This window comes from Carex rostrata, chromosome 14, assembly GCF_964058835.1.
Source record: "Carex rostrata chromosome 14, lpCarRost1.2, whole genome shotgun sequence".
NCBI lineage: Eukaryota > Viridiplantae > Streptophyta > Magnoliopsida > Poales > Cyperaceae > Carex > Carex rostrata.
In genome coordinates, this window is record NC_135931.1 from 4,938,137 (window position 1) to 4,947,678 (window position 9,542).

The following is a 9,542-nucleotide window of genomic DNA, read 5'->3' on the forward strand; positions in this document are numbered from 1 at the left end:
ATACCAAGTGTACTTGCTCTTGGAGAGTATGATTTGCAGTATGTACTCTGCAATTTTGACATGAATGCATTGCTTTTGAAGAAGAATAAAATAAATGGTTTAGATTTGCCGTTCAGAATTTGAATCTTGTACTGAAAACTGAGATATGGGGGGATGGATCAGATGTCACCTTTAATTTAATATTCAATTCGGTTTCTATCAATATGAAGTTTAAATTCAAGAATTTTGAACCTGATTTGTTGAATTAGCTCAGCGTTCCAAGTACAGAAGTACTCACGTGTGAAATTGTAAATTTTAAGGTTTATGCTGATGCTTGTAAAGTGCAAATAAATTTATATCCTAAATAATGAAAATTAAATGAACGGTTTGTAAGTGTACAAATTACCGTTATAGTATATTTTGGATATCAAATCCACATCAATAACTTTGAGCATCAAATTATTAACCTTTCAATTATCTGATTGATGAAATAATTGAGAGTTTTTCTGAAATTAACCGCATAAACCCTAAATTAAATTAATTCTTACTTAAGCACAAATCCAAGGTAAAGAAGACCATTAGAGACAATTTCCTAGGGTTAACAGTTTTATCACAATACTTAACAAAAGTGTAAACTATTACTATTGTTTAATTTATTTATTTTTGATGTTTTTGAGGATTTCTAATTCTATCCACTTTTTCATGGCATAATTTCTTATTTAGAAAATGATCTCATTAAGGCTTGCTCTCCTAAACGATTAAGCTCTTTGATTAGTCAAAACTTTAGCATAGGTATTAGACTTCTTCTTTCTATACCATCTTGCCTACAAGCCTAAGTTCAAGTTTTGATCTGTCAATTGTTTTTGAAGTTCGGATTTTGGATGTCTCCTCTGAGTACTTATAGTTTAGAAATCAATCAAAGCAATACAACAACAAGTATCGGGCTTACATGTCCCCTTAGGAGAGTAAACTTAGCGTCAAAAGCAATTTAAGGCTTTTATATCTTCTCTTATTTTATTTTGATTAAAATGTCTCTGAAAGATCGATCTGTTATCTTATGATACAAAAACATGAAATCTTTTTATGGAGGCAATGTACATATGCATGATCAATTCATGTCATTTTCTGAGGTGTAAAGATGGAAGCATTCAAAAGCATGGTTTGAAGGTATTAATTAATTTGTCAGAAGCATTCAAAAGCAGCATTTAACTTGTCAGAAACATACTTTGAAGGAATTAATTAATTGCCGAATTTTTTATTAATATTCAAATTTAATATTAAATTTAAAAAAATAACCAGATCAGCTGTGATTTTCGAAATCTACCCTTTCCGGAATTTTTTTTTCCGAAAACAGAAGCTAACTCCGGAAAAAAATTTTCCGAAAACAGAAGCTAAATCCGGAAAAAAAATTTCCGGAAATAGGATTTTTTTTTTTTTTTTTTTTTAGGAAATTTTTTTAAACGTGTGAATTAGAGTTAGCTTTATGAAGGAATTTTTTTTAGGAAAATTATATGAAGGAATACAAATATTTTAAGCTAACCCTTTATGAAGGAAATTTTTTTTTATTTTTCAGTTTTTATTTATAATTTTTTTATTTTTTGTATTGAAGTATTACAAATATTTAATATATTTTTTAAAAAATAGATGGAATACTATATAATTTGATTTATTCTAAGGACTGCTACAAATAATCCGGATCAATATTTTTCATGCCGGATTTTTTACGGCCGTAAAAAAAAAATATAATATAATAGGATTTCGTTCAACGGTAGACATTCAACGATCGGTATTTTCAAAGTTTTCAAAGTCCAAACAGTCGATCCAAACCGTTCAACATGATAGATATTTTAAAATGTGCTTGCAGATCAAATTTTACATTTTTCTAATTTTTTTTACTATTTATTAAGATGGGTACAAAAATTCAATGGTCTGAATATAGATAGCGATTTTGTTAAATACTTAATAAATAGTAAAAAAATTCAAAAAAATATAAAATTTGATATGCAAGCACATTTTAACATATATATTATATTATATATACATATACATATATTATATTATATATACCTATACATATACATATACATATACATATACATATACATATACATATATTATATTATATATACCTATACATATACATATACATATACATATACATATACATATACATATATTATATTATATTAATTTTTCTTACGATCATAAAAAATCCGGCATGAAAAATGTTGATCCGGATTATTTGTACCAGTCTTTCGAATAAATCAAATTATATAGTATTCCATCTATTTTTTAAAAAACTATATTAAATATTTGTAATACTTAAATACAAAAAATAAATAAATTATAAATAAAAACTGAAAAATAAAAAAAAATTCCTTCATAAAGGGTTAGCTTAAAATATTTGTATTCCTTCATATAATTTTTCTAAAAAAAATTCCTTCATAAAGCTAACTCTAATTCACACGTTTAAAAAAAATTCCTAAAAAAAAAAAAAAAAAAATCCTATTTCCGGAAAAAAATTTTCCGGAGTTAGCTTCTGTTTCCGGAAAAAAAAATTCCGGAAAGGGTAGATTTCGAAAATTCCAGCTGATCCGGTTATTTTTTTAAATTTAATATTAAATTTGGATATTAATAAAAAATTCGGAATTAATTGAGACATTGTCACATTGGTGAGAATTCGGGTGTGTTTAATTAAGGGAATTAGTAGAAAGATGAAATAGTAGACAAATCTTATATTGCATGAATAGGGAATATAAAAGTCCCTTATTCTTATCATTCTATCAAAATTTAAAATAAAGAAACATCAGTAATTAGTTGTACATACAAATAAAAGAACTCCTAATAATTGGAGATTTTGGGCATGTACATACATCGATTCATGTCGTTCTATGGGAATTGGGAACTGTCTTATGGGCATTGAAGTCAGGAGCTGTCCGATTTGCTGTATGATTTGTGAGGAGTACTTCAAAATTCGTGCATATCAAGATTTTGCGAATCATGAAGTGTATCAAGGCTCCGATGACATTGGATCGAATTTGATCCGATACCCTTCGGACAACCCCCCCATCTTAATTCATTCTACCAGGTTTAAAAACTGAAATATCAAAAAATATATGGTTTTAAGGGTACGTTACTAACCACTTCGCTAAATAGTTATAAAAAAAGAAACTTATTGATGAGCATTTGAATGTTTTTTCGGTAAAAAGATTAAAATATAATGTGATCATAAACTATATATAATTCAATGTGAGGTGAGGACAAATGTTATCTCTTATCCTTCTATCAAGATTGAAACATCCAAATGTATAGATGATGAGCATGTAAATCAGGATACACCAACTCTTAAACCAGAGAAAGTTTTTGGGGCATTGAATTACTTTGATTCATGATGTCTTTCTTTAAGTTTTTGCTAGGCACCTAATTTTCAAAGAAATATAGAATTATTCAAGAATGTTGACCGTGTTGGAATAGCTAGCTCTTATTCTATTTTTATATCCTTATTTTATTCTTTTTGTCAAACATTTAACTAATCTGGTTAAAACATGAAATTAATGTAGCATCTGCCATAATTTGACAAACAAATTTTCTCTACAGAAATATTTATAATTTAGATATATAGGTACACCATAAAACAAGAAACTTGATTAAAAAATATAACTATAATACATGCACTCATATTTTAACTCTTCAGATTTAAAAAAATTATTTTCCCAAAAATTGATACGCCACGGATCGAAATTTATTCTATAAACCAATGAATGTATTGATTCTTGACCAATTTGATAAAAACACCGTTTCAAATTATATATATATATAGAGAGAGAGGGGACTAATGTGCATTCGTATGCATATGGTTTGATATGCATACGATCAAAATTTGAAATTTCAAAATTCAAAATGTCGATCCGAACCGTTCATCTTGTTCTCCATATTAATATATGCTTGGAGACCAAATTTTACATTTTTCTGAATTTTTTTACTATTTATTAAGCCACTTTGAAAATTGCTGATCCAACGGTGGCTGCTGATTTTACTGTTTTGTTAAGCCACCGTTGGATCAACAATTTTCAACGTGGCTTGATAAATAGTAAAAAAAATCAGAAAAATGTAAAATTTTGTCTCCAAGCACATATTAATATAGAGAACAAGATGAACGGTTCGGATCGACGTTTTGGATTTTGAAATTTCAAATTTGGACCGTATGCATATCGGGCCATATGCATACGAATGCACATTAGTCACTCTCTCTCTCTCTCTCTCTATATATATATATAGAGGTTGGCTAAGATCAAAGTGGTAGTTCCTGAGCTTTGGCTTAACAAAACAGTAAAATCAGCAGCCACCGTTGGATCAGCAATTTTCAAAGTGGCTTAATAAATAGTAAAAAAAATTCAGAAAAATGTAAAATTTGGTCTGCAAGCACATATTAATATGGAGAACAAGATGAACGGTTCGGATCGACATTTTGAACTTCAAAAATTGAAAAACGAATTGGTAGCACCAAAGCTCAGGAACTACCACTTTGATCTTAGCCAACCTCTATATGTATAATGAGGAGGGTTCCAATGCCTCATTTTTTTTATACCTCATCATACCTCATATTTTATGTCTTCATTTTCTTCATATTCAAAGTCTAAATTGTCGATCCGACCCGTTCAACATGATATCCATACTAAAATATGGTTAGGGATGAAATTTTATAATTTTTGAAATTTTTTTACTATTTTTTAAGATGGGTAGAAAATCACTGATTTTTGAACGGTTCAAAAACAGTGATTTTGTACCTATCTTAAAAAAAAGCAAAAAAATTCCAAAAAATATAAAATTTCATCTCCATGCATATTTTAGTATAAATATTTTGTTGAACGGTTTGGATCGACAATTTGGACTTTGAAAACGAAAATATAAAATATGAGGTATGATGAGGTATAAAAAAAAAATGAGGCATTGGAACCCTCATCATGTATTATATATATATATATTGAAAATCATTGTTTTCAGTATGCTAGCATGCTATGCATAGCATAGAGCCCCTCCATGCAACGCCTTGGATTTTGACTTTTCAAAATCCTAACGGTCGATCCGAACCCTTCATCTTGTTCTCCATATTAATATGTGTTTGGGGACCAAATTTTACATTTTTTTGGAATTTTTTTACTATTTCTTTAGATTTATTGAAAATCGCTGTTTTTTTATGGTCCAGATTTGCTGAAAACAGCGATTTTCAATAAATCTAAAGAAATAGTAAAAAAATTTCAAAAAATGTAAAATTTGGTCCCCAAACACATATTAATATGGAGAATAAGATGAACGGTTCGGATCGACCGTTAGAATTTTGAAAAGTCGAAATCTAAGGCATTGCATGGAGGGGCTCTATGCTATATGCATAGCATGCTAGCATATTCCTATATATATATATAGGTCAAATATAGTGAAGGCACAAAATCAATTTTTATATTCTCCTTCCCATTTATATTTAACCTGAAATCAATTTAGTGGAGTGTATATCGTTGAGGGAGGTATACTATTCAGCGTGTTTTGGGATTCAGTTATAATGACTTGTCAAAAATAAACAAAAGAAAATTAATTTTGCATGTACTAAACACCTGTAACTAAAACGATAACTCCGAGGTCCCAGCTTCGGATCTGCTACTATTGTGTCTTGAAACAATCGGAATTTCTTTTCAAATATGGTCCGTTTGATTTAATACAGACGGACCGTGATGTTCCTGCTTTGCGTGTTATTCTTGTGATGCTTATAAGCAGACTAAATTTTATTCAAATCTGACCTTCAGCCGTCCGATCTTCTTTGTAAATACTTCAAAACGGCTCCAAAATCTAAACCGTTTATACGAATTTTTATGTCCATCAGACGGCTTAGATGCGACTATGAATAAGACTTCGTCCAAAACCCGTTTGACAGAAACGCCACCCTTCTTTTCTGCTCCATATCTGACTACAGTTACTAGCTTCTATTCTCCTTCATTCTCTCTCTCAACTTGGCCTTATTTCTCTAAAACAATAAGCTGCTGTCGCAAGGTATTACAATTGAAGCTCTCTGTTTTTACAAATTATTAAGTTGTTCCCAAATTTTTGTATTGAGAAAGGATTGTGGAACTCTTAGGTTTAGCAAAAAAAAAAAATATATATATATATATTTAATGCCTTCTCCAAGCGATCAAACGATCATGCACCAACAGCAATCATAATTCATGGTCCATCTTTTGAGAGTATAAATCAGTGTAAGTAGATTGATTTTGCTTCCGTGAGGTTCTCTCTCTCTCTCTTTTTTCTTCCGTGTTTTTACAACTTTCAAGATTTAGAATGCATGAAAAAAAAATATATTGAAAGAACCTGGATTTCCGATTTACAACCTTTTTTATTTTGAATTGTTTGTGTTGTTGCCACTGAAGTCTTTATATTTTTTTTTCCTCATTCCTCCTACTGCATTTTTTTTTGCCAGGACACTGAAAAGAAAAACACAGATCATGTCAAGCTCTGATCTAAACTACTGGAGGCGGTTCTTTAAGACCACAAGACATGATATTTTTGAGACAATCGAGTCCGCAATTCATGTAGCAGCAACGGACTACCCGGAAGAATTCAAGGACAAGCAGGAATATCTCAAACAGACCATCTCCACTGTGCTTTCAAGTAATTTGCGACAGTGCATTCCGTCAGAGGACACGTATAACACAAAGCCTAAGAGGAGAAACAGACGGAAAGAAAAAATAATTGATGAGATTTTTAACAAGGCAAAGATGAATTTTGTTGAGAACTGGAGTAGTGATGATGATGGTGGTGGTGGTGGTGGTGGTGATGATGATGATGATAATGCATGCATTAGTGACTGGATGAAAAAGAAATCTGAGAAAAAACAACGAAAGCGAAAAGGGAAGCGTGTTGTGAAGGACATCAAAGTCGCTAAGAGATGCGACCGGAGAGCAAAGGAGCCAACATTCAGTTCCTTACTTCCTTCCTTTCCAACATTCAGTTCCTTTACAAATGATCCATTTTTCAGTTCCTTTCCAACATTCAATTCCTTTACAAAGGAGCCAACATTTAGTTCCAGGAGAGCAAAAGATGCGCATACTGAAACTAGTAGTAGCACTATGGGGCATATGCCCAATACTTTTGGTACTTCTAATGATGGTAGTGCAACAAATTTAGTTGCAAAGGAGGTGACGGTGGTGGCGAAGGTGGCAAAGGAGCCAACATTCAGTTCCTTTACAAAGGAGCCAACATTTAGTTCCGGGAGAGCAAAAGATGCGCATCCTGAAACTGGTAGTAGCAGTATGGAGCATATGCCCAATACTTTCGGTACTTCTAATGATGGTAGTGCAACAAATTTAGTTGCAAAGGAGGTGACGGTGGTGGCGAAGGTGGCAAAGGAGCCAACATTCAGTTCCTTTACAAAGGAGCCAACATTTAGTTCCGGGAGAGCAAAAGATGTGCATCCTGAAACTGGTAGTAGCAGTATGGAGCATATGCCCAATACTTTCGGTACTTCTAATGATGGTAGTGCAACAAATTTAGTTGCAAAGGAGGTGACGGTGGTGGCGAAGGTGGCAAAGGAGCCAACATTCAGTTCCTTTACAAAGGAGCCAACATTTAGTTCCGGGAGAGCAAAAGATGCGCATCCTGAAACTGGTAGTAGCAGTATGGAGCATATGCCCAATACTTTCGGTACTTCTAATGATGGTAGTGCAACAAATTTAGTTGCAAAGGAGGTGACGGTGGTGGCGAAGGTGGCAAAGGAGCCAACATTCAGTTCCTTTACAAAGGAGCCAACATTTAGTTCCGGGAGAGCAAAAGATGCGCATCCTGAAACTGGTAGTAGCAGTATGGAGCATATGCCCAATACTTTTGGTACTTCTAATGATGGTAGTGCAACAAATTTAGTTGCAAAGGAGGTGGCAAAGGAGCCAACATTTAGTTCCTTTACAAAGGATCCAATATTCAGTTCCTTTCCAACATTCAGTTCCTTTACAAAGGATCCAACATTTAGTTCCTGGGGAGCAAAAGATGTGCATACTGAAACTGGTAGTAGCAGTATGGGGCATATACCCAATACTTTTGGTACTTCTAATGATGGTAGTGCAACAAATTTAGTTGCAAAGGAGGTGGCAGTAGTAGAGGTAGGGGTAGGGGTAGAGGTAGAGAGAGATACACTAACAAAGAAAAGTGATTTGATACAAGATGTATCCAAAATTAGAGACGCTCTCATGAAGTTGAAAGGACAGGTTTGAAACTATGAATTCCAAATATTCAAATTTTTTTCTATTTACGTTCTTTGTGATAGGATTTGCCACATTTAAGCTCCTGTTTGACATGTTCCGAAACCAGAGATCTATAGATGCATCGAATTGGTGATATGAATCAACATATATAGCTTGTAATTAAATCGAACTTCTTTTGATTCTTTCGAATGTGTTGGACGTTATTATACATATCTCAACTAATCAAGTATATTAAATTGTAGCCCGTGATAGCATATGATCTGCTGATGCGGCTCGATAAAATGGACATCTCTGCGCATGTGCTCAAGGTATTGGTTATTTTAATTGTTCATTTATTTTGATTTATTACTGAAACTATTTCTATTGTGACCTTGCTGAATTAGAGTTGTATTCAGCATAAACCATATGTTCTACAATTTGCTCAGAAAGCCCTACATACTATTAACATTGTTTTTTATCTATTTCTCCATAAAAGAAATGAGAAAGGAGATTTACTTGGTAAAAAAAAAAAAGAGGAAATGAATGACCTTTATAGTGTGGTTTTTACAATTAAAATGTTCAATGTACGTATTTCCATGTTCCGCAGGGTCATATGATGTTTAGTAATCTTAGTTTATGAGGTTAGACTAGAAGATTTTATTATTTAAAAAAGTGGTGGCTGAAGTTGGAAAAATCACTGTTGGAATTTCTCTAAATAATTTATTTTCATTTGTAATACAAATTATTAGGAAACCGAGATTGCAACTATCGTAAGCAGCTATGCGAAGGATGGCTACTTTAGCGACTCTTCACAGACCCGCCTGTTAGCGTCATGTCTTCTTGAGTACGTACTCATATTCTTTTAACTTCTTTTTCTCAGTTTTAAAATTTCAGCAGGATTTCCATTGATATGCTTACCTAATTATATTAAGTCTATAATTGAACTGTAGTACTTGCTTGTCTATATATGATATATATCTGAAATTATAACTAATTAGCAATTTATTCCTACAAGAATAGAAAATAATTCATTCCCAGATTCCCTAGAATATATATATCAAGTGCATAAGCAGTTTTGTGCAAGGAAGAAGTTTGCACTGGGCTTATTTCTGACCAAGCAATATTGGATTTTTTTTTTTTAGGAAAAATAAGGATCTAGTCCTTATTTGATTTATTAATAAAGGTTTCAGATAGAAACCTGTTTAAAGTGTTACAAAAAGATTCAACATAGTTGAATGTAGTTCAGCAAAAAAAATTAAATAAATAAATACACAAGAATTAAATAAACAAAGAACTTGACTCTTCAATGTATGTAATCCCACTGTTCCTTGACTTCTCTCA